At 42.6% G+C, this 26145-nt stretch overlaps 1 protein-coding gene across 3 annotated transcripts in view; it reads left to right on the forward strand.

Moving 5' to 3' along the window:
- The first annotated feature begins 16725 nt into the window (after positions 1-16725).
- The window catches only part of LOC115135732 (neuronal PAS domain-containing protein 2-like), a 71049-nt gene continuing 61629 nt past the window's right edge, over positions 16726-26145 (forward strand). For all 3 annotated transcript variants that reach the window (XM_029670772.2, XM_029670776.2, XM_029670777.2), the window contains exon 1: positions 16726-16866. The gene's annotated coding sequence lies outside the window, so the exon portion shown is untranslated. The remainder of the gene's footprint in view (positions 16867-26145) is intronic.

A 26145-nucleotide genomic window follows, 5' to 3' on the forward strand; every position in this document is an offset into this window, starting at 1 on the left:
GGCCGGGGCTAGCAGAAGGGCCTTAGGGGGGACGTTGTGACGGAAGAAAGTCTGTTGTAGCTCCCTCGGACGGTTACGTTGGCAGACCAGTCGTGTTGGATTGGCAGAGCTCCGTGTAGGCAGTTAAAGGGTCCAGGCCAATTGGTAAAATAGGTATTGTAGCCCAAGAAATTGGCTGATGGTCCTCTTCAGCTAGCAGTCCGATATGCTCTAGACAGCTAGTCTAGAGCATATCGGGACAGAGACGTAGGGGGGTAGCCACTCGGATAGCAGTTAGCTAGCTGCGATGATCCAGGTGAAAAGGTTCCGAGCTTGCGGTAGGAAACCGGAGATGGAGAAAGAGCAGTTTGGTAAGCTCTGGGTTGAAACGCGCTGTGCAGACTGGCAGGAGTTGACCAGGCTAAGGTTAGCTGATGATCGCTAGCCGTGGCTAACTGACTATTAGCTAGTAGGTAGTTATCTGGCTAGCTCCTGTTGGGGGTTCCGGTTCTAAAGTATAGAAAATAGCACATCCATATACCACATTGCGTGAGGCGGTTTGCAGGAGAGCATGTTGAAACAAACAGAGGTTAAAATATTTAAAAATATATACGAAGGGAAAAAAATATATATAAAGGGGACAAGACGAAGACAAAGACATCTAAACTGCTACGCCATTTGGACTAAAATAGAGTATGATTTCATTTAATAATTTGATTAGAATTGTTTCAACACCAATCATAGCAAACTTTTGACTTGAAAAAATACAAACCTTTTTTTTTCAAGAGCCCTTTGGGAGCCAAAAGAGCCGGCTCTTTTTAGTAAGCTGAGCCGAATGAGCCAGCTCACTGAAAAGAGACGGAATGCCCATCACTAGTGTGCGGGCATGTGGATGTCTAAGTGTGTTTGTTTTTCTTTATTCTCCCTTCTCTGAATCACCATGATGGCATTTCCTCAAGCTGCAAGGTCTGTACGGTAGATGGGAGTTGTAGAACACAGTTTATTTAATTAACTTTTTATTGCTACATGAATCCTGGTCAACTAATTGATGAAAAAGATGTACCGTGAGGACTCCAGTGGTGTGCATTGTTAATAATGCATAATTTATGCTACTGTAGTATACTATGACAACCTCTAATACATGTCTAAGTGCAGGCATATATATATATATATTGTGTTTTTTGTTGTATGTTATACATTATATTTTATGGTATAACTGATAGCTGATATTTGAAGTGTGTAATGAAAAATGGATCTGCTGAAAGGTGTCTGTGGCAAGAAATGCCTTCATTTGGCATTTCTAGCCGCCTTTTCACCCAATGTATTTTCAAGCATACAGGGATCAGCGCATACTTCATTCAGCAAGCCTCTAATCATTAAACTATGAAGATGTACATTTGATTACTATTCGATGGTTCTACGGTCAATTAGTGGTGATCCTTTATAATTAAAGCCAGCGCAGCAGTATCTTTCTACACTGGCTTTAATTATAAAGGTTCACCACTTTGCTGCATTTTAGACCTCTACATTATCTAGTAATAACCCCCAAAATAAATGTTCCCAATTCATAAGCATAGAATGTTCTGTATGTGACCTAATCTAGAGGTGACCAGTCACAATACAGCCAGGGAAGACCACTAGGGTTAAGTAATGGCTGGGAGGAATCTCTTGCTCTCCTCTTCCGAAATAGAATGAAGTCACCATGTCGCCATGGACACACATGGAACTAATATCCTGTAAGGTTATTGTGCAATGTAACCAAGGGTGATTCACCAAAGAGCAGTGATTTCCATAAAGGTTGTGCCATTATCAGAATTTCAAATCAATTCACTTCAGGTCAGAGCTGTTTTGGAGTGCATATGTGTAACAGCAAGGACTCCTTTGAATCTTTTCTGTTATATACCACATTTTTAAAGGTTTCAGTAGAGCTTACTGTAAATTGTCTGACCAAGACAAATGACGAGCAGTGACATATTAAGGAAATAAACATTCCACACCATAACCTAAGGTTACTTGCATAACCCCGGTTCTCTGATAATGAGTGAGGTCGCTCACTATGGGGGACACGCCTTCGGGGCAGAGTCACAGGAATCTCCAATCATACAACATCTGTTGGATACAGACAGGAAGCATGGTGAATAGTCGGGAACCCCACTCCTTATAAGGCGCCACTGTCCCGCCCACTACTTCATTATCAACCATAGATTTTCTTCCTTACAAGTGTGAAGGGAAATTCGGTGAGAGACCTCATTCATATTATCAGAGAATTGGTAGTAAGCAAGTAACCTTAAGTTCTCTTACAAATATTAGTTTTGGTCTCTCACTATGGGGATGAAGCCAACTTCCGTAGTGCTCATATACTCTCTGAAGCTAGGTAGTCTTGACAGAATCATACCTAAGAGGCCCCAAACTAGGGGATGTATGCGCCGAACAGGCACAAGACGTCCATTCGGTGGAAACCTCATAATGAATGAGGGGTAATGTAGAGCTTAACAAATCTCTTAACATAGATGCCTCAAACAATGCCATTGAGTGGGCCTGAAGGTGCCCAGGAGACAGGGAGAGGCAGCTCTCCTGTCAATCCAACTCTATCCAAACAGACGTGTAAAAAACACAAATGGATCCCCAAGTTGGGAGGTGCCCTTTTCCTAGGGGAAAAACGGGGGTCGTGAGTAGAGACCAGTATCGTCTGGATGGAAAAGCGTCCCACCGGTACCAGGCAAAAGGTAGGGTTCGATCTCGTTACGGAAAAAACCCTGGCAAGCTGCCGGCAATAGCAGAATGATAGTGTCGTGGCGCACCCGTTCGCTCTGCGGATGTAAAGCTATGGCAGATGGCTTGTCACAGGAAGGCAAAGTGTACGTCTAACTGCAGCTGAAAAGCTGCAACACGAAATCCCAGCAAGACCTACAAGGCCCGGAACGGGACCATAGGCTTGGAGATCAAGCATGAGCAGCGCTGCCCCTCCATAGGGCACCCTACTAGAGGGAGGCTTTCCTCGTTGTATTGCTCCAGCGCCTATATAATACAACAATGGTGGGAAAGCTAGGCATCTGTAAATAAGTATAGCACGAAAGCTATCCAGGGGAACAGAACATGAAGGAAGCGGAATTCCATTACTGACACCAATGTAGCGAACGGCGGGGCAGGGAAGCAAACCCAGGTCGCTGGCTTAAAAAGGCAAACACCTTACACATAGCGTCAATAAGGTTCACCCTGTCTCCATAGATTTTTAGTTCTCTACTTACCTGGTGTATCGGCTGGGCTGGCAGAGTAGGACTCGGCCAATGGAATCGGCTGCCAACATAATATATAATAATATAAATCTTTAACTAAATATGTAACAGTTGATGTCGACAAATGTAACGGAGTAAAAGCACCCACAGAAGCTGACCGTGAAAGGTACCAATTTAAATCCCACGAGAATCTCCAATTCATGGCTAACAGCCTTTACAGCCGTGGGCTTTTATCCTCAAAAAATCTTGAGGAGATGGCAGATGTCACTGTGTGCAACACCAAGTCTTAAACATGTGCGTATGGTGAGTGTAAAGAGTGCCAACATACCACTCACACCCTGGTGAAACTCCCATCAAACAATGAAATTGACCTGACCCAATGGTCAGTTGCGACCTCCAAAGATGAAGAACAGAGGACCAACGTTACAGTGAAGAAGGAGGTGACGACGACTGAGGACAAACTTGTCAGTCATTTCCAGGACAGGCTCTTCAGATTCAGGCACCACCTTTTTAACATCAGATGGCAGTATGCGGAATACAAAAAGCTGAGGGCGAGTCTCAAGCTGTATCACCGCCTGGTATGGCAACAGCACTGCCCGCAACCGCAGGGCTCTCCAGAGGGTGGTGCGCCCAACGCATCACCGGGGGCAAACTACCTGCCCTCCAGGACACCGACAGCACCTGATGTCACAGAAAGGCCCAAAGATCATTAAGCACAACAACCAACCGAGCCACTGCATGTTCACTCCGATATCATCCAGTAGGTGAGGTCAGTACAGGTGCATCAAAGCTGGGACCGAGAGACTGAAAAATAGCTTCTATCTCAATCAAATCAATCAATCAAATGTATTTATAAAGCCTTTCTTACATCAGCTGATGTCACAAAGTGCTGTACCGAAACCCAGCCTAAAACCCCAAACAGCAAGCAATGCATGTGTAGAAGCATGGTGGCTAGGAAAAACTCCCTAGAAAGGCAAGAACCTAGGAAGAAACCTAGAGAGGAACCAGGCAATGAGGGGTGGCCAGTCCTCTTCTGGCTGTGCCGGGTGGAGATTATAACAGAACATGGCCAAGATGTTGAAATGTTCATAGATGAACAGCAGGGTCAAATAATAATAATCACAGTGGTTGTCGCTGGGTGCAACAGGTCAGCACCTCAGGAGTAAATGTCAGTTGGCTTTTCATAGCCGATCATTCAGAGTATCTCTACCGCTCCTGCTGTCTCTAGAGAGTTGAAAACAGCAGGTCTGGGACAGGTAGCACATCCGGTGAACAGGTCAGGGTTCCATAGCCGCAGGCAGAACAGTTGAAACTGGAGCAACAGCACAGACAGGTGGACTGGGGACAGCAAGGAGTCATCAGGCCAGGTAGTCCTGAGGCATGGTCCTAGGACTCAGTTCCTCCGATAGAGGGAAAGAAAGAAAGAAAGAAAGAAAGAAAGAAAGAAAGAAAGAAAGAAAGAAAGAAAGAGAGAGAGAGAGAGAGAGAATTAGAGAGAACATACTTAAATTCACACAGGACACAGGATAAGACAGGAGAAATACTCCAGATATAACAGATTGACCCTAGCCCCCCAACACATAAACTACTGCAGCATAAATACTGGAGGCTGAGACAGGAGGGGTCGGGAGACACTGTGGCCCCATCTGATGATACCCCCGGACAGGCCAAACAGGCAGGATATAACCCCACCCACTTTGCCAAAGCACAGCCCCCACACCACTAGAGGGATATCTTCAACATCTGCTGAAAAACAGCTTCTATCTCAAGGCCATCAGACTGTTAAACAGCCACCACTAACATTGAGTGGCTGCTGCCAACACACTGACACTGACACTGACTCAACTCCAGCCACTTTAATAATGGGAATTGATGGGAAATGGTGTAAATACATCACTAGCCACTTTAAACAATGCTACCTTATATAATGTTACTTACCCTACATTATTCATCTCATATGATATACATACTGTACTCTATATCATCGACTGCATCCTTATGTAATACATGTATCACTAGCCACTTTAACTATGCCACTTTGTTTACATACTCATCTCATATGTATATACTGTACTCGATACCATCTACTGTATCTTGCCTATGCTGCTCTGTACCATCACTCATTCATATATCCTTATGTACATATTCTTTATCCCCTTACACTGTGTATAAGACAGTAGTTTTGGAATTGTTAGTTAGATTACTTGTTGGTTATTACTGCATTGTCGGAACTAGAAGCACAAGCATTTCGCTACACTCGCATTAACATCTGCTAACCATGTGTATGTGACAAATAAAATTTGATTGGATTTGATTTGATTTTCAACCACCAACTTACCATCCTGAGACAAGGCCGAGTATAGCCCAAAAGATCTCCGCCACGGCACAACTCAAGGGGGGGCGTCAACCCAGACAGGAAGATCACACCAGTGACTCACAAGTTACGCACCCCTCCTAGGGACGGCATGGAAGAGCACCAGTAAGCCAGTGACTCAGCACCTGTAATAGGGTTAGAGGCAGAGAATCCCAGTGGAGAGAGGGGAACCGGTCAGGCAGAGACAGCAAGGGCGGTTCCTTGCTCCAGTGCCTTTCCCTTCACCTTCACACTCCTGGGCCAGACTACACTCAATCATAGGACCTACTGAAGAGATGAGTTTTCAATAAATACTTAAAGGTTGTGTCACGGCTCCTCCTCTGCATTGCAGGGGCGGTTCCTCCTGCAGGCAGAGGAGGGTCGTTAGTGATTGGAGTCACCTGGGATCAGAGTATTTAAACTGTCACTAATCACCTCTCTCTCTCTCTCTCTCTCGCTCTCTCTCTCTCTCTCTCCGCTCCTCCAGGTATGAACCTGGTTGTTCTTTTGTAGTTTTTCATAGTTTTCACCCAGTCATTCACACACACAGATTCACGCATCCATGCACTTTACATATACCTTACATTATGATACTTCCACACCTCATTCCTTTTTCTTAGCTCAAAGTTAATCGTTTTGTTTACAATAAAGAACATTTTTAAATTGGCCTATACCTGTTGTTCCCGTCCCCTCATTTTTGCCACAGGCTATGAGCCGGCCTGTGACAGTTGAGACCGAGTCTGCGTCTCTCACATGGGTAGGCAGACCATTCCATAAAAATAGAGCGCTATAGGAGAAAGCACTGCCTCCAGTTTGCTTAGAAATTCTAGGGACAGTAAGGAGGCCTGCGTCTTGTGACCGTAGCGTACTTTAGGTATGTATGGCAGGACCAAATCGGAAAGATAGGTAGGACCAAGCCCATGTAATACTTTGTAGGTTAGCAGTAAAACCTTGAATCTCAAGGCCATCAGACTGTTAAATAGTCATCACTAGCACATAGAGGCTGCTGCCTATATACACATACTTGAAATCACTGGCCACTTTAATAAATGGAACACTAGTCACTTTAATAATGTTTACATACAGTTGAGGTCGACGGTTTACATACACAGCCAAATACATTTAAACTCTGTTTTTAAGAATTCTTGACATTTAATCTGAGTAAAAAGTCCCTGTTTTAGGTCAGTTAAGATCACCACTTTATTTTAAGATTGTGAAATGCCAGAATAATAGTAGAGAGAATGATTTATTTCAGCTTTTAGTTCTTTCATCACATTCTCAGTGGGTCAGAAGTTTACATACACAATTATTATTTGCTAGCTTTGCCTTTAAAATTATTAACTTGGGTCAAACGTTTTGGGTAGCCTTCCACAAGTTTCCCACAATAAGTCGGGTGAATTTTGGCCCATTCCTCCTGACAGAGCTGGTGTAACTGAGTCAGGTTTGTAGGCCTCCTTGCTCGCACACGCTTTTTCAGTTCTGCCCACAAATTTTCTATGGGATTGAGGTCAGGGCTTTGTGATGACCACTCCAAAAACGTGACTTTATTTTCCTTAAGCCATTTTGCCACAACTTTGGAAGTATGCTTGGGGTCATAGTCCATTTGGAAGACCCGTTTGCGACCAAGCTTCAACTTCCTGACTGATGTCTTGCGATATTGCTTCAATATAGCCATATAATTTTCCTGCCTCATGATGCCATCTATTTTGTGAAGTGCACCAGTCCCTCCTGCAGAACCCCCCCTCCCCCCTCCCACAACATGATGCCCCGTGGGGATGGTGTTCGGCTTGCAAACACCCCCCCCCCCTTTTTTCCTCCTAACATAACGATGGTCATTATGGCCATACAGTTCTATTTTTGTTTCATCAGACTAGAGGACATTTCTCCAAAAAGTACAATCTTTGTCTCCATGTGCAGTTGCAAACCGTGTCTGGCTTATTTTTGGGCGGTTTGGAGCAGTGGCTTCTTCCTTGCTGAGCGGCCTGTCAGGTTATGTCGAAATAGGACTTGTTTTACTGTGTACATAGATAATTTTGTACCTGTTTCCTCCAGCATCTTCACAAGGTCCTTTGCTGTTCTGGGATTGATTAGCACTTTTCGCACCAAAGTACGTTCATCTCTATGAGACAGAACGCGTCTCCTTCCTTAGTGGTATGACGGCTGCGTGGTCTCATGGTGTTTATACTTGCGTACAATTGTTTGTTCAGATGAACGTGGTACCTTCAACCATTTGGAAATTGCTCCCAAGGATGAACCAGAATAGTGGAGATCTACAAAAAAAAAATCTGAGGTCTTGGCTGATTTATTCTGATTTTCCCATGGATGTCAAGCAAAGAGGCACTGAGTTTGAAGATAGGCCTTGAAATATATCCACAGGTACACCTCCAATTGACTCAAATGATGTCAATTAGCCCATCAGAAGTTTCTAATGCCATGATATCATTTTCTTTAATTTTCCAAGCTGTTTAAAGGCACAGTTAACTTAGTGTATGTAAACTTCTGACCCACTGGAATTGTGATACAGTGAATAATAAGTGAAATAATGTCTAAACAATTGTTGGAAAAATTACTTGTGTCATGAAAAAAGTAGATGTCCTAACCGACTTGCCAAAGCTATAGTTTGTTACCAAGAAATTTGGAGTGGTTGAAAAACGACTTTTAATGACTCAACTAAGTGTGTGTAAACTTCCCACTTCAACTGTATCTTGCATTACCCATCTTATATGTATATACTGTATTATATACTATCCTACTGTATCTTAGTCTATGCTGCTCTGACATTGCTTGTCCATATGTACATATTCTTAATTATATTCCTTTACTTACATTTGTGTGTATTGAGTATATGTTGTGAAATGGTTAGATATTGCTGCACTGCATACTTCTGGCTCTTCTTTGGACACTGTGTTCACAAACCTCCAGATGAGCTTCAATGCCATACAACACCACTTCCGTGGCCTCCAAATGCTAGTAAAACTAAATGCATGCTCTTCAACTGATTTTTACCCGCCCGACTAGCATCACTACTCTGGACGGTTCTGACTTAGAATATGTGGACCACTACAAAAACCTAGGTGTCTGGTTAGACTGTAAACTCTCCTTCCATGCTCACATTAAGCATCTCCAATCCAAAATTAAATCTAGAATCAGCTTCCTATTCTGCAACAAAGCACCCTTCACTCATGCTGCCAAACATACCCTCGTAAAACTGACTATGCTACCGATCCTTGACTTCAGCGACGTAATTTACAAAATAGCTTACTGATTATTGCACCTGTACCAGCCCATCTGTAAATAGCCCACCCAATTTACCTACCTCAGCCCCATACTGTTTATATTTACTTTTCTGCTCTTTTGCACACCAGTATCTCTACCTGTACATGACCATCTGATCATTTATCACTCCAGTGTTAATCTGCAAAATTGTAATTATTCGCCTACCTCCTCATGCCTTTTGCACACAATGTATATAGACTCTTTTTTTTCTACTGTGTTATTGACTTGTTAATTGTTTACTCCATGTGTAACGGTGTTGTTGTCTGTTCACACTGCTATGCGTTATCTTGGCCAGGTCGCAGTTGTAAGTGAGAACTTGTTCTCAACTAGCCTACCTGGTTAAATAAAGGTGAAATAAAAAAAATATTTAAAAGAAACAAGGCAAGACCCAGATGCAGACACAGGAGGCAGATGGTTGGAGTCTTACAATGTTTAATAATCCAAAGGGGTAGGCAAGAGAATGGTCGTGGACAGGCAAAAAGGTCAAAACCAGATCAGATCCAGCTACAATAGTCATGTACAACATTAACAATATCTATATTGTATTTCTGATCAATTTTATGTTATTTTATTGGACAAAAAATGTGCTTTTCTTTCAAAAACAAGGACATTTCTAACTGACCCCAAACCTTTGAACGGTAGTGCACATGCATCATTAACACCTTTAGATATGGTGGAAATATCCCGTGGTCGGTGTGTGAACAATCTACCGATATTTACTAGGATTTAAGTGCCTGAGCTTGACCAATATGTTTTTCTGATACACAACAAATGAGAAGAAAAAATTTCTCAAACTTATGTGGTCCAAAAGGAACCACATTGTAGGAATGTCCCAGTTAGCTTCCTAGCAAGATAACTTTCATTGAGCTTGCCTCATCAATTGCCTGTTTTGATAACAGAGAACCAAATAACTGTCTACTTCAATTTCAACATTTTAAAATCATAGTTGATTATTCTGTTTTTTCCACTGAAAAATTATCGAACTTACTTCTTAATTTTTGTCAGCCATGTCAGCTTTCACCGTCCCCTTTCATTTCCATGGTAAAATAAATCTGGTTAGAGAACAGTCAAGCCGTGATTGGTCCAAAAACCTGACCAATTGCGTTTCAGTAGACTGCTACAGGCTATGTTCCTTGGCTCGAATGTCCCCCTGTTAGAAAATTATAGTAAGCATTTGCGAGAGCTAAAGGGATTTTGGAGAGCAAAGTGGAAAATTGATGTGGGCTGGAGAAAAGACACCAGTGTGGGGAAGCGGCGTATTTGTGAGAGTGCAGTAATTTCTGAGTTCTGAGTCTAGTAAGTATTTCTTCAGGCGAACAAAAATCTCTGCTCTCTAATTAATTTACTGTGTGAGGAAATGTAGTTCAAAGTCACACTCATAAACTCTAAAGTTTAATTTCTGCACACCACGCTGGCCTTTCATCTTGCTTGCACGTGCAATCTTGTGCTTGTTAGACTTTGGGATTTTACACCATAAGGTTCACATATCATAGGGTCATACAGGAGGCATGTATAGGCATGTATCCATGCCCTGCATGTCCAGGTTAGGGGAGCCTTCATGGGCTAGTTTGGTGGAAAACGGCTTGCCCCAGGCCCAATTTGCCTCCCTGAGGCAGGCTTGGACCACCGGAACGAGCTGTTTGGTGGGCACCATCTGTGAAGAGAATCTCCTTCCGTCATAGGCTACCCTATTGTTAGCCTGGCTAGGCTGATCATTTGACCACTCAATGTTGAGCTTGGCCGCGGCCCGCCTACAGATGTGCAGAAGCAGAATTCCCTAAAGGGAGAAAGATACTCCTCACACAGGTCCGCTGTGAATGCCTGAGAGGCTCCCACCACTCGCTCCATTCCTGTGTACGCAAATGCAAGTGAGACTGCTATTGTACTCAGCCTCATAATCCCCTGCCTCCCCCTCCCCTGAGACTATGTCATCAGAAAGTGAAGGGAGAGAGTCGAGGTTGTCCATGATCTCGCCCCAGATGGGTTGGGTCAAACGCTGGTGCTTTTCCTCAGTGGGTGGCTCGGAAGCCGGAGCAGGAGCTGTCTTTTTAAGCCTCCTTCTCCAGCTAGACTTTGATAGTACCCTGCAGTACATACAGGACTCTAGTAAGTTGAGAGCCACCTGAGCATGTTCATGCCCCAAGCAGGCAAAACAGACAGGATGCAGGTCCTTCTCCGAGATGCGAGAGCCACAAGGGCAGATGGCTCGAGTGCCTGGCCCCCAGATCAGGGAAGGAAGTAGACATAACTCTGGTGGTTTTGTGAGCCAGGTTATGCGAGTGCTTCTGGAAGCTTGAAAGTACAGCGTGTCTAGCTAGTAGCAGCCGAGTGTGCTAACGCTTGGCTGTAGTAGCTAAGAATGCTACCAAGAGCCGGTAGAAAGAGCTAGAGGAAGAGCTCTAAGCATGTACTACACAGATGTTAGCTGTGTAGGTAGTCCCGGCATTTGCTAACTATCATTCACCTAGTGGGCCATATTGCCTAGCTATTGCTAAGCCTTTAGTGAGCTAGCTAGATTAGCTTTGCCTTGCAGCATGGGATAACCACATTTTAAAAGACTCCTCTGTCTCGTCTACTGGGCTAGAGAGGCGAAGGCTAGCCGTAGCGCTAGTTTCGACTGGAGACTGAGAAGAAAACGTTCCTTTAGGTAAGTGTGCTCAGTCCTCATGACGAGAAGCTCATATCCTACACTGAACAGGTCACAGTTAAGCAGTTGTTCAAGTCGTGTTGAGGAGCAACAGCGTGTTTGCCTTCTCCCTAAGGAAGAAAACGATAATGAAGTAGAGGGCAGGACCGTGGCACCAAAGATTCTTTGTAACTAAACCAAGATAGACCACACCTTGTCATTTCAAATGGGAACAAATGAGTCATAGTGGGAAGAACAAGCAAGGAGATGGGCAGAGCCAAGCACGAGCTAGCGAGATCCTATTGGGGTGTTCTAGCATACATTTGCATATTTCTGTTTGGGAACGCCTACTCTGTGAAGTGTGCATGTGCAATAACTCAATTTGCCTTTGCACTCCTTCTAAGCAATGTCTTTTTTGGAAACTTTGGCAAAGTGTAAAGTTTACAAAACTTAATCCACTCTGTTCATAAGAGATTCTACTCTTGGGAACAGAAAACTGTATTGAGATCAAATGTTTCATCGATGAGAAAATGTGCAGAATGTCGGCCAAAATCGATCTCATTCCATCTTCTCCCACTGCCGGCCACTGGGCTACCTCTCAATACCATATTTGGTATTGTAAAGAATGGCGCCTTAGGAGATGGCTGCCGTTTTACGATTGCGTAACCAGTTGTGCTATTGTGTATTTTTCTTGCGTTATTTGTAACTAATTTTGTACATAATGTTTCTGCCACCGTGTCTTATGACTGGAAGGAGCTTCTAGATATCAGAACAGTGATTACTTACCCGTACTGGAGGAATACTTTTTCTTCAACGAGTCGGACGGGAATAATTTACTTCAGACGCCCGACAAGGCCCTCATCCCCGTCATTTGTAGGAGGAGGAGATGGAGGTATCGCGGACAAAGGTCCAGGTGCCTTGTTAGGATCTGTCGCCAAGAGGGCAATCTACCTTTACCATCAGTCCTATTAGCCAACGTACAATCAATCGATAATAAAATAGACAAACTATGATAATGTGTATCCTACCAACGGGACATTAAAAACTGTAATATCTTATGTTCCACTGAGTCGATGAACGATGACATGAATAACATATAGCTGTCGGGTTTTAAGCTTTTTCGGGCAGGATAGAACAGGGGCCTCTGGTAAGACAAGGGGTGACGGTCTATGTATATTTGTAAACAACAGCTGGTGCACGAAATCTAAGAAAGTCTCTAGGTTTTGCTCGCCTGAGGTAGAGTATCTCATGATAAGCTGTAGACCACACTATTTACCAAGAGATTTTTCATCTGTATTTTTTGTAGCTGTCTATATACCACCACAAACTGATGCTGGTACTAAGACCGCACTCAATGAGCTGTATACGTCCATAAGCAAACAGGAAAAAACTCTAGACCACCTTTACTTCACACACAGAGACACGTATAAAGCTCCCCCTCACACTCCATTTTGCAAATCTGACAATAATTATATGAAAGCAGGAAGCACCAGTGACTCGGTCAATAAGGAAGTGCTCAGATGAAGCAGATGCTAAGCTACAGGACTGTTTTGCTAGCACAGACTGGAATATGTTCCGGGATTCTTCCGATGGCATTGAGGAGTACACCACATCAGTCACTGGCTTCATCAATAAATGCATCGATGACGTGGTCCCCACAGTGACTGTACGTACGTACCCCAACCAGAAGCCATGGATTACAGGCAACAGCCGCACGGAGCTAAAGGGTAGAGCTGCCGCTTTCAAGGAGCTGGACTCTAACCCGGAAGCTTATAAGAAATCCTGCTATGCCCTCAGACGAACCATCAAACAGGCAAAGCGTCAATACAGGACTTAGATTGAATCGTACTACACCAGCTCTGATGCTCAGTGGATGTGACAGGGCTTCCAAACTATTACAGCCTACAAAGGGAAGCACAGCCGCGAGCTGCCCAGTGACACAATCCTACCAGACGAGCTAAATTACTTCTATGCTCGCTTCGAGGCAAGTAACACTGAAGCATGCATGAGAGCATCAGCTGTTCCGGACGACTGTGTGATCACGCTCTCCGTAGCCGATGTGAGTAAGACCTTTGAACAGGTCAACATTCCCAAGGCCGCAGGGCCAGACGGATTACCAGGACGTGTACTCCGAGCATGTGCTGACCAACTGGCAAATGTCTTCACTGACATTTTCAACCTGTCTTTAATACCTGAGCCTTTAATACCAACATGTTTCAAGCAGATCACCATTGTCCCTGTGCCCAAGAACACTAAGGTAACCTGCCTAAATGACTACCGACCCGTAGCACTCACGTCTGTAGCCATGAAGTGCTTAAAAAGGCTGGTCAACACCATTATCCCAGAAACCCTAGACCCGCTCCGATTTGCATACCGCCCCAATAGATCCAACACTCAACACTGCCCTTTCCCACCTGGACAAAAGGAACACCTATCTGAGAATGCTATTCATTGACTACAGCTCAGCGTTAATCACCATAGTGCCCTCAAAGCTCATCACTAAGCTAAGGACCATGGGACTAAACGCCTCCCTCTGCAACTGGATCCTGAACTTCCTGACGAGTTGTCCCCAGGTGGTAAGGGTAACAACACATCCGACATGCAACACTGAGCCCCTCAAAACGGGGCCCCTCAGGGGTGCGTGCTCATTCCCCTCATGTACTCCCTGTTCATTCACGACTGCATGGCCAGGCACGACCCCAACACCATCATCAAGTTTGCCGATGACACAACAGTGGTAGGCCTGATCACCAACAACGAGGAGACAGCCTATAGGGAGGAGGTCAGAGACCTGGCCCATGTGGTGCCAGGACAACAACCTCTCCCTCAACATGAGCAAGACAAAGGATATGATTGTGTACTACAGGAAAAGGAGGGCCGAGCACGCCCCCATTCTCATCGATGGGGCTGCAGTGGAGCAGGTTGAGAGCTTCAAGTTCCTTGGTGTCCACATCACCAACAAGCTATAATGGTCCAAACACAGTAAGACAGTCGTGAAGAGGGCACAACAAAGCTTAATCCCCCTCAGGAGACTGAAAAGATTTGGCATGGGTCCTCAGATCCTCAAAAGGTTCTACAGCTGCACCATCGAGAGCATCCTGACTGGTTGCATCACTGCCTGGTATGGCAACTGCTCGACCTCCGACTGCAAGGCACTAGGAGGGTAGTGCTCACGGCCCAGTATATCACTGGGTCCAATCTTCTTGCCATCTAGGACCTCTACACCAGGTGGTGTCAAAGGAAGGCCCTTAAAATTATCAAAGACTCCAGCCACCCTCGTCATAGACTGTTCTCTCTGCTACCGCACGGCAAGCAGTACCGGAGCACCAAGTCTAGGTCATAAAGGCTTCTTACCAGCTTCTACCCCCAAGCCATAAGACAGCTGATCAAATGGCTACCCAGACCCCTCTTTTACGCTGCTGCTACCCTCTGTTTTTATTATCAAATCAAATCAAATGTATTTATATAGCCCTTCGTACATCAGCTGATCTATTCATTGTCACTTTAACTCTACCTGCGTGGACATATTACCTCGACTAACCGGTGCCGCCACACATTGACTCTGTACCGGTACACCCTGTATAGAGCCTCGTTGTTGTTATTTTACTGCTGCTGTTTAATTATTTGTTACTTTTACTTCTATTTTTTACCTAACACTTTTTTCTTCATGTAAAGCACTGTTGGTTAAGGGCTTGTAAAGTAGGCATTTCACTATAAGGTGAAATATTCGGCACCTGTTGTATTCGGCACGTGACAAATAACATTTGATTAGGTTTTGAAATTCAGCTGTTAATTTGTTTTCTACATGTGAATGTTCATTTTGAAATCATGATGTCATGTGGATATTAGACATTTTAATATTTCAGTGATTTAGATTATGTGAATGTCTCATAGCATTTCTCAATCATTCTAAATACAAAAGTCATACGTATTTTCAATCATCAATTGCACTGAGTTAGGTTTGATACTGTGTGGCCTTTATCTGTCCTGTATAAAGACCGTAAAAAGTCCAGGATGACCCAGTTTCAGCCCACCTGTTTAATCCAACTATAGTGGGCTACTTTAAACTCTAGCATAGTAGGCTATTTGTGCCATATGCCAATGGTAAGGCTTAATAGTTATTGACATAAAAAGCTAAGTCTGTCAGGGTAGTGATGCAATATCACAGTCCATTCAGTGATGGAAGCAAGTAGTAGTACCCCTTCATTTGATTAATTAATGGTTGTTGTGTAACCAAATAAGTAGCTGAACACACTTCATACGACTTGGTCCTGACACCAAAAAGGCCGTGCACATGATGCATGTTGCATAAATTGGAAACTGCAGCAGCAGATTCCCTCGGTTGATAGCCTAGATTAGAACGAATTGCTAATCGGAACTAGGAAAGTCGGACATTCCCGATTTACTAACGTTTATTGAACGCGCCGTGTTCAATAAATTAGCAAATCGTTAATCACCGAGTTTCCTAGTTCCGATTAGCACGTGAACGAATATATAGTGAATGGCCGTTTTCGAGAGCATCAAAACGACTGCAGGCAACAGCCGACTGACTGATCTACAAATCATCTTGCATCATAAATAAAAAATAATTACCCATTGTAGATCAGTCAGTCACAATTTACCCATGATACATTTCGTGTTTGAGCCTCTCGAATACGGCCAATGTCGTCCATAATTTTACGCGATGACATTAGCGGGCTACGTTTCTATGGCAATGAGGGGATTCGATTATCTGGCCCGGGTTACCCCGGTTGGAGGAGTTTGTTCGGGTGAAAAGTGATTGCATTCGTTTTGGAACCAGCCAGGTAACCCCTTCAAAACTCACAGCGATATCGGCTCACAAGTGGAGGTAGCCTAGGCTAGATTATGCACGTGGTGTAATGTACAATTCTGTGTTTTCACGCGCTAAAGTTATTGCCTTTGATAAAAACGCTTTATCTGCCTTCCCAATGAAAACTAGTTTGAACATTTGAAAATATATTTGATGGAAAATAGATGTATATTTCTGGACGATGCACCATGCTGCTTTATTGACAACATGATTAGGCTAATATTCGATTTGAGAACGTCGCTCCTCCCTCATTGAAACTGAATATTACTTGCGGTGCTGGGTGCCTCCCTTCCCAACTGTAGCGAATCCGGATACAACGCGCTTGATTTAGTCACACCCTTTATCTCCTTTTAAGGTGCGACGAAGGCTGATGATGTAAATTGTGAGGTGTGTGGGTTGGAAAATGAAAACCAGCACAGAGAACACTTCGATGTCTTGCCCACAGAAATTGTGCCAGTTACATAACACTATTGCATGGTAGGAAGAGCAGTGTAAAAGCCGTTTTGTATTTCACGGATGCGCCTTTCATATTGGAATCGTCCCCTCGTTACTGCTTTTACATGAGGTAAGTTCATGCATGACTTTTAGTCACTTACAGCAAGTTCAAGCGTAACCTACATTTAGTGGAGTGAGTGACATCTGGCTACGCGTAATCGAACGTTGAAGTTCCACTGATATGTCTGTGAATAATAGTCCACCGGTATGTTGCGTATACATGTTTAGTAGCCTAGGCCTGCCTCTTGTTTTATGTTTCTCTCTTGAGCCTACAATGGTTTTATATTCGTGCATTTGTCCGAAAGGAACTTCCAGGTGATTTCGTTATTACTATAAAATTACCTAACATGACAGGCTACTAGACCAAGTGATGTATATATTATATATTTTTTTCATCCAATATTTAGGAATGATAAAAGACTGCACGTTTCAGATGTGTTGATTGTTGAATAGCCTGTAGCCTACTTTGAAATACAGTATGTGCTATCCTATGCTATCTGAGACAGACCATGATCCAGGGAATTATAGTTTTGGTCCTATATCAAGTTCCTTTATTCTGAAAGGATGACAGTGAGCACACAGTCAGCAGAGCAGGCCTAACACAAATCAAAGTTATGTAGGTTAATCACTAAAATAGAAATATGCTCTTATGTAACTCATGACTCAAGAAGAAGCATGAGCCGATTGCAGTGACGTCATGCCCCAGATTTATTTATTAAAAGGAAAACTATCTAACCCTTGCTGCGCAGCAACGAAAGCTGTTCGACCTTATGTAGGGCTTTGATTGCGTGGTATGATTGATGATGATAATTGGGCCTCTCCTCAATTTCTTGAATATCAGACTATCTGAAATAGTTCAGATAAGGCAACCTTAGGAAACTATGTTCTACATGTTTCTATAAGATAAATGAAAGTAGGCTACAATAGAGCAGAGCAGAATATGATAGAATACTTTATTATCCCCTGAGGATGTTATTTTGTACAGGTTAGACTACACAATCAACTCAGCAGGAGGTACAGTTACAGTCACATAGGCCTACATAGGACAGACAGTGTCACACAATACAAAGCAGAGGTAACAGTACATCAGACAAAAATATGCTTTTCAGATCATTTCAGTCATTTTTTGTAAAATAAAACTAGTAAAATGTATTTTTGTGACTAGTATATGGGAGTCTTCTTATGAGGCAATCAAAGACATGCATCATGCCCTTCCTTCAAAAATTAATATTCAAACCATTTGAAACATTGGCCTAATTCAGTCTGGATATGGATAGTAGTCCTTCAGTCAAACCACATTAAATTGTTGATTGCAAAAGGTTTGTTGTCATCGTTTCATTACTGCAACACACTGCAATGATGTGAACCATTATTTTAAAGTAATTACATATTCAAGTTTCCATTTGCCTTGATTATGTTGCCTCTAAGCTGCTCGCGGGTACAGGACTGCCGCACAGAATAAATATCAGGCCACACAGAGAAGCAGAGGATTGAACTTCAACTTTCTAGTTTTCCCCTTTAGTTAACGCTATCAACGTTTCCCTCCACTGGGGGAATTGCCAATATTAGCCACGTTCACTGCAACATACCGAAACAAAACAAACTATGCAAGACTTAGTATGCAAAACTAACAATGCAAGATATTTTCTTGTACAGTAGGCAGAACACACCGGAGTAAGATTCTATTGCAATGACAGGCACAACTCAGCCCGTACTCTACAGACCAGTGTGGCAAAACCAATCAGAGCTTCAGTATCTCTATATGCAAATAGACTATTGCCATATATGGATCTGTGCCGTTTAGTTTGAACTGGACTGTGTTTACAGCATGAGTGGTCACGAGTAGATGTGCATTGCATGTAGCCACGTGTGCACATTTGTTCATATTCTTTGCTAGTAAGTGAGCTATTAACCAGTTATAGCTAATTTCTAGTCAGCAATGCGGGAGTGGTTGTTTCCTACAAGAGCACAAAGCGTGTGCATTTGTAGCCGTCTTTGAAAAGTGAGTCAGGTAAAGATAATTCTTTCTGTCTTATAAGGGGCGGTGTTGTATTTTGAGACAAGCTTGACTAAGCTAAGTAGCCAATAGGCAGAGGGTAGCATAATTTGTCTGATTCTCTGTAATAATGGTATGGGAATAATAATTAACTTTATTTTGTAAAGTGTTTTCTTGCATCAAACAACACATTTTCAGTCAACTTCTTGTCTGAAGGACAAGTGGGTAAACAGGTTAATGTCAAACCCTGCATATTCTTTCCAAAATTTCACAGAATGTAGGCCTACATTTAACACCACACATTGGCTGCTACTGTAGGCTGAATGATAAACAACTATTTCAATGTTAAAATGTTATGGGGTGCATTTTCTCCATTGTTTTTGATGGTAGACCACTCTGATAGGCCTACATTATGATCAAATAGCCACAGCAGCCTACTTGGCCACTGTTATAACTGTACTGTAATTTAAAGCAGATAGAGCCTCAGTGTTCACAGTAAACGTGCCAGAAGTTGCACAGAATTGTCACAACGTTCAAGTTTGTGCTCTGCAGACCAGACATTTGCTCAGTGGCAAAACATTTTTTTGACGGAACATTGATTGTTAGCCTATGTTTTACTCATGTTAATCCGGTCTGTGATGTGGGTGGTTCCATGTGGTCAGGCTTGTGGAAGCCGCATTGATGTGAGTTGAAGTAATGGTGGTGAGGTAAGAGTGTTTTACTGAACCAATCCGCTTGAGCTAGACTTTTAATGCAAGAGATATGCTGTCTGCCCTCAACTGGCTCCCATCTCCTTTTCCTCACTCATCTGCACATTTCTATCTACCGGTATCTGTTTCTCTCTGTATTTCATGCTCTTTCCATCCAATTCCTTTATTTTTATGGATACCACTGCCCTTTCACTCTGACTGTTTGGCTCAACTATGAGGTCTTCCTAGCAAAGCTGTGTCATGGCAGTAGTATAGAGGGTCAGTTCAAGCCCTGGTTATAAAGGTTGAAAATAAACAACAAGCCTTCACTTCAGTTTATAGCTAAAGTAGATGCAGCAAGTTCTGTGGTGATGCTATAAACTTTGCTTTCACATACCTCATTGACATCCTTTTATTTTATTGGAAGTGCGTTCAGATTGGAAGTGGGGTCTCTGACCCCTCCTTATGATGTAGAGGGTTTTCACATCTCTTTGCCTGAAAAAAATGCCAATTTTTGACAGCACCCCATTTGATTTGAACAAAACCTTCCATACATACATGCCCATTGTAGAGTGCTCAGAAAGTGACTTTTTGGACCTGAATGCCAAAACATTCAAGAGATGAAGGTCCTCAAAGTAGATATATTTTGCATACCCCACCATACCGTGAGACAACCATGTCTTCATCACTGGAAAATATATATGGTTGATGTCATTTAGAAACTTACAAACAGGGTTGTCAAGCTATTTGATAATTTATTTTAAAGAAAATAAACACGGTCAATTATCTAAAATACATTTTTTTCAAGAAATTAACAAATAGTTTAACAACCCTATTGGTAAGCTTTTACATGATATCAAACTGAACCGTTTATCTGTTCCTGTGATGAAGACATGGATGTCTCATTGTATGGTAGGGTATTCAAATGTGTCAACTCTGACCACCTTTATCTCCTAAATGTTTTGGCATTCAGGTAAAAAAGTCCCTTACTGACCACTTCTTCCATGGGCAAACATGTATGGAAAGTTTTGTTCAAATTAAAAGGAATGCTGTCAAATAGTGATTGAATTCAAATGGATTTACCCTGCTCTGTGAACGTTAGGTAACTGATGACATGTACGCCTCTGATGTTACAGAGCCTGCTGGAGGGAAAGTAGGTTACTGGGCCATGTCCTGCAAGCTTAGACTGAACACTAGTCAGAATATTGCTGGAGCTGCATTATGTGACTGGCCATCCACAAATGGAGCAGGTCCATGCAATAGGAAAGGCATCTTTGCTTGTGCTCTGTCCCTTTAAGAAAGACAGTCGGCTCTCCTCAAAGCTTCCGTGAAGGTTCAACTCATGTTGATTCATTTCAACTGCACACAATATAGATGAAACATGACTACAGGTTTATTTTTTAGGGGTCTGGAGATGAGTTTAGCCTTGAGCAGTGAGGATCGCACCGCACCATTTTCTATTTCCATGATTCACCTGAGAATGCTTCTTTATGTACTCTCAATGAAACTGAGAGTGTCTGTATCGCAAAAGTTTTTTTGTTCAACTGCTATTATTGTGTTATTAGGTGTTTTTGTTAAAGAGAAACAACAAGCTTACCAGTGTGCTGTAGTTTTTCTTTTTAAAGGCAGTTTTATATCAAAGAAAATGTTCATTTTGTGAATTGACCTGTTAGCACTGTGAAACACAGTTGAACTCCTCTGTCAAGGTGCATTCTGAGAAATCAGTGAGGATGTAGCCTACTGCATGTGAATATAAAGCTCTCTGTCTCTCGTTCTGTATGCCAATATTCTATTCACTGACTCAGCCTCTGTCTGACTTCTGCGTTTTGGGTCACAAGGTCTCTACTTAAGGTTCAGCAGCTAGGTGCCAGATATCTAAACCATCTTACTGTGACCTACATCAGTGGCTCTGATTAGGCACTGTATTCTACTCGGCAGCAACTCAGGACAGAATCCAATCAAACCTGTACTGCTTTGCAGAGAAGTAGCAGAGCTCCAAGTGTAAGGTTATGAAACACATTCAGAGAATGATTCAGAATGGATTCAATCAGAAAGACACAGGTTAGACAAAGACTGTGCCCTGGCCCTTTATGTCATGGACAGGTCAGCGAGAAATCCCAGTCTGAGAGCCAATCCGAAGAAAAGGATCTAACTCCAAAGATGCGATGGTTTGATTTGGGGGTGCCTGTTATCTGTAGTCCTCAACTGTCTGTCAGTTTGTATGGGAACAGGAGGTTTGGAAGATAAGATGGAGCCAGGGTTAGCCTAGTTTCACAGGCCAGTAGAAGTCAATAGTTAGTGATTTGGGCTAAATTTAAACCTTATATCTCTAGTAACTGATGTAAAATAATAAAGGCAGTCACCCTGGCAGTGCACAACTGTTATACAGCAAGCATCTATTTGCTGGCCCCTTCTTCCGTTGTGTTGTGTCACCTTGTGTTTGTGCCATGTTTTTTTGGGACACCAAAAATGTCATGTCACATGAGTGTCAGCTGCACTGTGCCACATTAAATATCAACATAATAATGCCTCCCATCACCAACATCATGCATTTGATGGTTATTTTCCTGTCTCTTATGTCCTCAGGCAGTGACTGATAATACAGTGATCAAATACTTGTTTCCTGGGAAGTCGTTGTTATAGCAAAGAGGATATTTATTTCATTAATTTTTTGAAGGGGATCCCTAAGCCCTTATTTTGGAACATAATTGGAATGGATGTAAGAGCAGTAATTAACACTTAACTACTGTAATGAAGTGACAGTCAAGTGTAATGCATCTGCCAACAGGATTAGATTATGACTGACTCGTAACCAGTCGTACAAATGATATTCTAGTGATTTTGGTGTCCTCTGCTGGGATAGGTTGAGGATACAACTATTGATCAGTTAAATAATTAGGTCAGTGTTAACACATCTGGAATACATGATTTATTTATCATTCCCATTGCTCCTTTTTTGAAAATGAAGTATAACAAAGATGAGATCAAGTTCTGCCAATTACCCCAGTTGAATAGGCCTGACAGGCATGACACGGCACAATTGGATCATGCTATGGATTACATTTGACATTTGAGTCATTTAGAGCAACTCACAGCGACAATTACGGTTAAGTACCTTGCTCAAGGGCACATCAACAGATTATTCACCTAGGTGGCATGGGGACTCGAACCAGCAAACTTTCAGTTACTATCCCAACACTCTTAACTGCTAGGCTACCTGCCTAGTACAGCTTAGTGCATTTCTGTTATCAGATGACCCATATTAATTTAACAGATTTAACCTATGGTGGGAATACAGATATGCAAATCTAGAGGTAGAAAGGCCTGACATGATAACCTAAATATGTCAGGTAGCTTGTGGTTCAGTATGTCATTAGGCACAGAATCCTGGTGATCCTGTGTGCTGTAGTAGTACTGTAGTATTCCTTGGTGTACTTGGTGGTGGCTTCATATGCCCAGTGGAACTATGTTGCACATGACTCCTGAGAGTATGTCTGGTATTCATGTCACCCTCTTTAACCTTCTAACTGTGACAGACAAAATGTTCAGCTCGGGTTATACAACTGCCAGTACAGACGTCATTAGCCTCTCTGCTGATGTCGCTCGTCTCTGGGCCACAGCACACTGTCTTTGTACTTACTGGCTACAGGCAGAGACCTACTAGGGGCATGATTAAAGACACTAAATTGCTTTTTCCTTTTATGTTCCTTTCTTCCAGTTGTTCAAATGATATGCATGTGTTGTGTGTCATGTAGCTTCAGTGGATCCATTGATATTAGTTAGCAGAAATGGCACGCATACTTATTCCCAAAGGCATGCGTATTTACTGCATGTGAAACATTTACTAAGATAACATTTCCAAGGGTTTTTCCCCTGCAGTGTTCATTTCTACCATTCAAACATTACTACAAAATCTATGGGCTAAAAAACCTGGCTAAAAAACATTAGCTCACATGGGCTAGTTGATCTGGACATTTCTGACAAGATATAAATAGCTCTCTTAGGTATGCAATGACTGACATGACAATTGGAAAACTGATAATTCACTACCCAATTTTGAAATTGCACCTTGCATTCTACTATTACAACTTTCAAGAATATTGCAAGTTGCCCCCCCGATCCCAAGCCCCACAGTTGGGAACCACTGGCCTAGATGACCTGGAATCCCCAGACAGATGGTGATCAGTGCAGCTGGTTCACGGTATCATAGAATAGACCTCTCACATAATGAGTCTAGTTAACTGAGAGGTGAACATACTTCAATCTGGGTCTATTTTAATCCCCAACCGTGTGCCAGACAGGGATGCCTTGTAGAGGGTCTATTCTTATGGCTGGTTGTAATAATCCTGGCTTTATCTGAGTCACCCAAGGCAAAAGGTCACAGTCAAGGATTTGGTGTGGCTACAGTGGTGCTCTCAGAGGAAGACCGTTTGGTTTCAAAATATGACCTAGATGTGATTCAGATCTTGTGCTCAGGGTGTTGGTTGTACGTCTATTACTGACGTAATCATTTGTTTGTGTTATGGAATACTACAAATGCACATTTGGCGCTTCTCCCTGAATGTTTATCAAATGAGCAAATGTCTAAATCACTGTACAGTAGAGTATAGGTATGACAACTCCCTAGTATGAACTAGATAAAAGTATTTCCACATGTTAATAACCCGTTTTAAATAATAAGGAAATTGTAAATGTAATTTTTACAAACCTTTACTCGCATGTGGGTTCAAATGTTAAAGCTGTGCAAATTCTGTAGTAGAATCTTAGGCAATATTTTGATTTCGGATATAGAGGCGGTGTCACGACTTCCGCTGAAGTCGGTTCCTGTCCTTGTTCGTTCGGCGGTCGACGTCACCGGTCTTCTAGCCATCGCCGATCCACCTTTCATTTTCCATTTGTTTTGTCTTCCTGCACACCTGGTTTACATCTCCTACTAATTTACATGTGTATTTAGCCCTCTGTTTCCTCCATGTCTGTGTGGGGTATTGTTTATTGTCAAGGTTGGTACGCTTCCGTCTGGTTTGCGCCAGGTTTTGTTTTGTACCCGTGCTTTGTGGCAGCCGGTACTTTGTACTTGGGTTTTGTACTTCGTGCTGCCTTACTTGTTCTTTGGGCATTTGTGTTGTGATGCGGTTGCGTTCTGTACTATGATTGCCCAAGTAAAGTGCTTTGTCCATTCATCTCTGCTCCCCTGCGCCTGACTTCCATGCACCAGCTACACCCACCATTGACAGGCGGTATGAAATTATATTATTACAATGCTTAGAAGATGCTGTTACACCTTAACACTCTACTCTTAACATTGCTTGTATTTTGGAGTTAATTTGTGGCGGCTTTTCCTTGCCAGAGGGTCTGTCATATTTTCCCGCACAAATGTGTTCTTTCTCATACACGTCGCTGTCACGTTCTGACCTTAGTTCTGTTATTATATCTTTGTTTTAGTATGGTCAGGGTGTGAGTTGGTTGGGTTGTCTATGTTCGTTTTTCTATAATTTGGGATTTCTGTGTTCGGCCTAGTATGGTTCTCAATCAGAGGCAGCTGTCAATCGTTGTCCCTGATTGAGAATCATACTTAGGTAGCCTGGTTTCACTTTTGAGTTGTGGGTGTTTATTTTCCGTGTCAGTGTTTGTGCCACACGGGACTGTTTCGTTTGTGTCGTTTATTCACGTTTGTTGTTTTATATTTCAGTGTTCATTTTGATGAAACATTATGGACACTTACCACGCTGCGCATTGGTCCTCCGATCCTTCTCGCTACTCCTCAGAAGAGGAGGACGAGATCCATTACAGTCGCTGTGTATACATGTCAAGAGAGAGAGATATGTGTATGACTTGTTACCGTAAGTGTTTTTTTTTTTTTGCTGAAAAGCATTAGCTTTCCCAGACCAAACTAGAGGGAGTATAATGTAGGGCTGTCTCTGACAAAAAAAGGATTGGTCAACCGAGAGTTGTCTGTTCTTTCGACCAATCGATCCTCACGCTGCAGCGCCTGACACTCCTGAAGTTGCCGGTAGTAATAGGCTACACCAGTGGGTGGTAACCTTTTCCATTTGGAGTGCCAAGTTATCGTACCATTTCTACTGATCTGCGTGCCAGTTATAATTTTCAATTGCCCATTTTCATGGAAGAGTTTAATTTATAATAGTCTTCATATCTCTAAATCAATCTTATGTGGTTAATCCAAATTCTATCTAAATGAAAATGCTACAAATCTAAAAGTAATTTTCTTGCCATTGCCAATATGTAAAAATAGACTACATAAAGCACCCCCTCCCCCCAAAAAATATGTCCGCCCGCAGGTAAATATCCTGATAAAAACAAATATCCTATAAATCACATTGGCTCTGCATGGACTGTCTGCTGTAAGGAACTTGAAACATTGTATCAACTATTATCTTGGTCTAGCCTGAAGATGCTAGTGCTAGCAAGTTTCCAGACAGACAAACACAGCTGTAGGCTATTTGCTCAAGGGATAAGAAGTAATCAGGTAGGTCCTTTTTTATGTCTTTTCCACTGAATCAGAGCATGACATTTTTTTCCCCCTTTCATGTTGTGGTTATCGAAAGGGAGAGAGCTGGAAAGATTTTTCAAATAGGCTACATTGTGGAGCTATTGTCATTCTCAATGGATGTAAAAACGGACTTTGTTTGAGGCGAAGAAAACA

This window comes from Oncorhynchus nerka, linkage group LG10 (assembly GCF_034236695.1).
Source record: "Oncorhynchus nerka isolate Pitt River linkage group LG10, Oner_Uvic_2.0, whole genome shotgun sequence".
Classification (NCBI taxonomy): Eukaryota; Metazoa; Chordata; class Actinopteri; order Salmoniformes; family Salmonidae; genus Oncorhynchus; species Oncorhynchus nerka.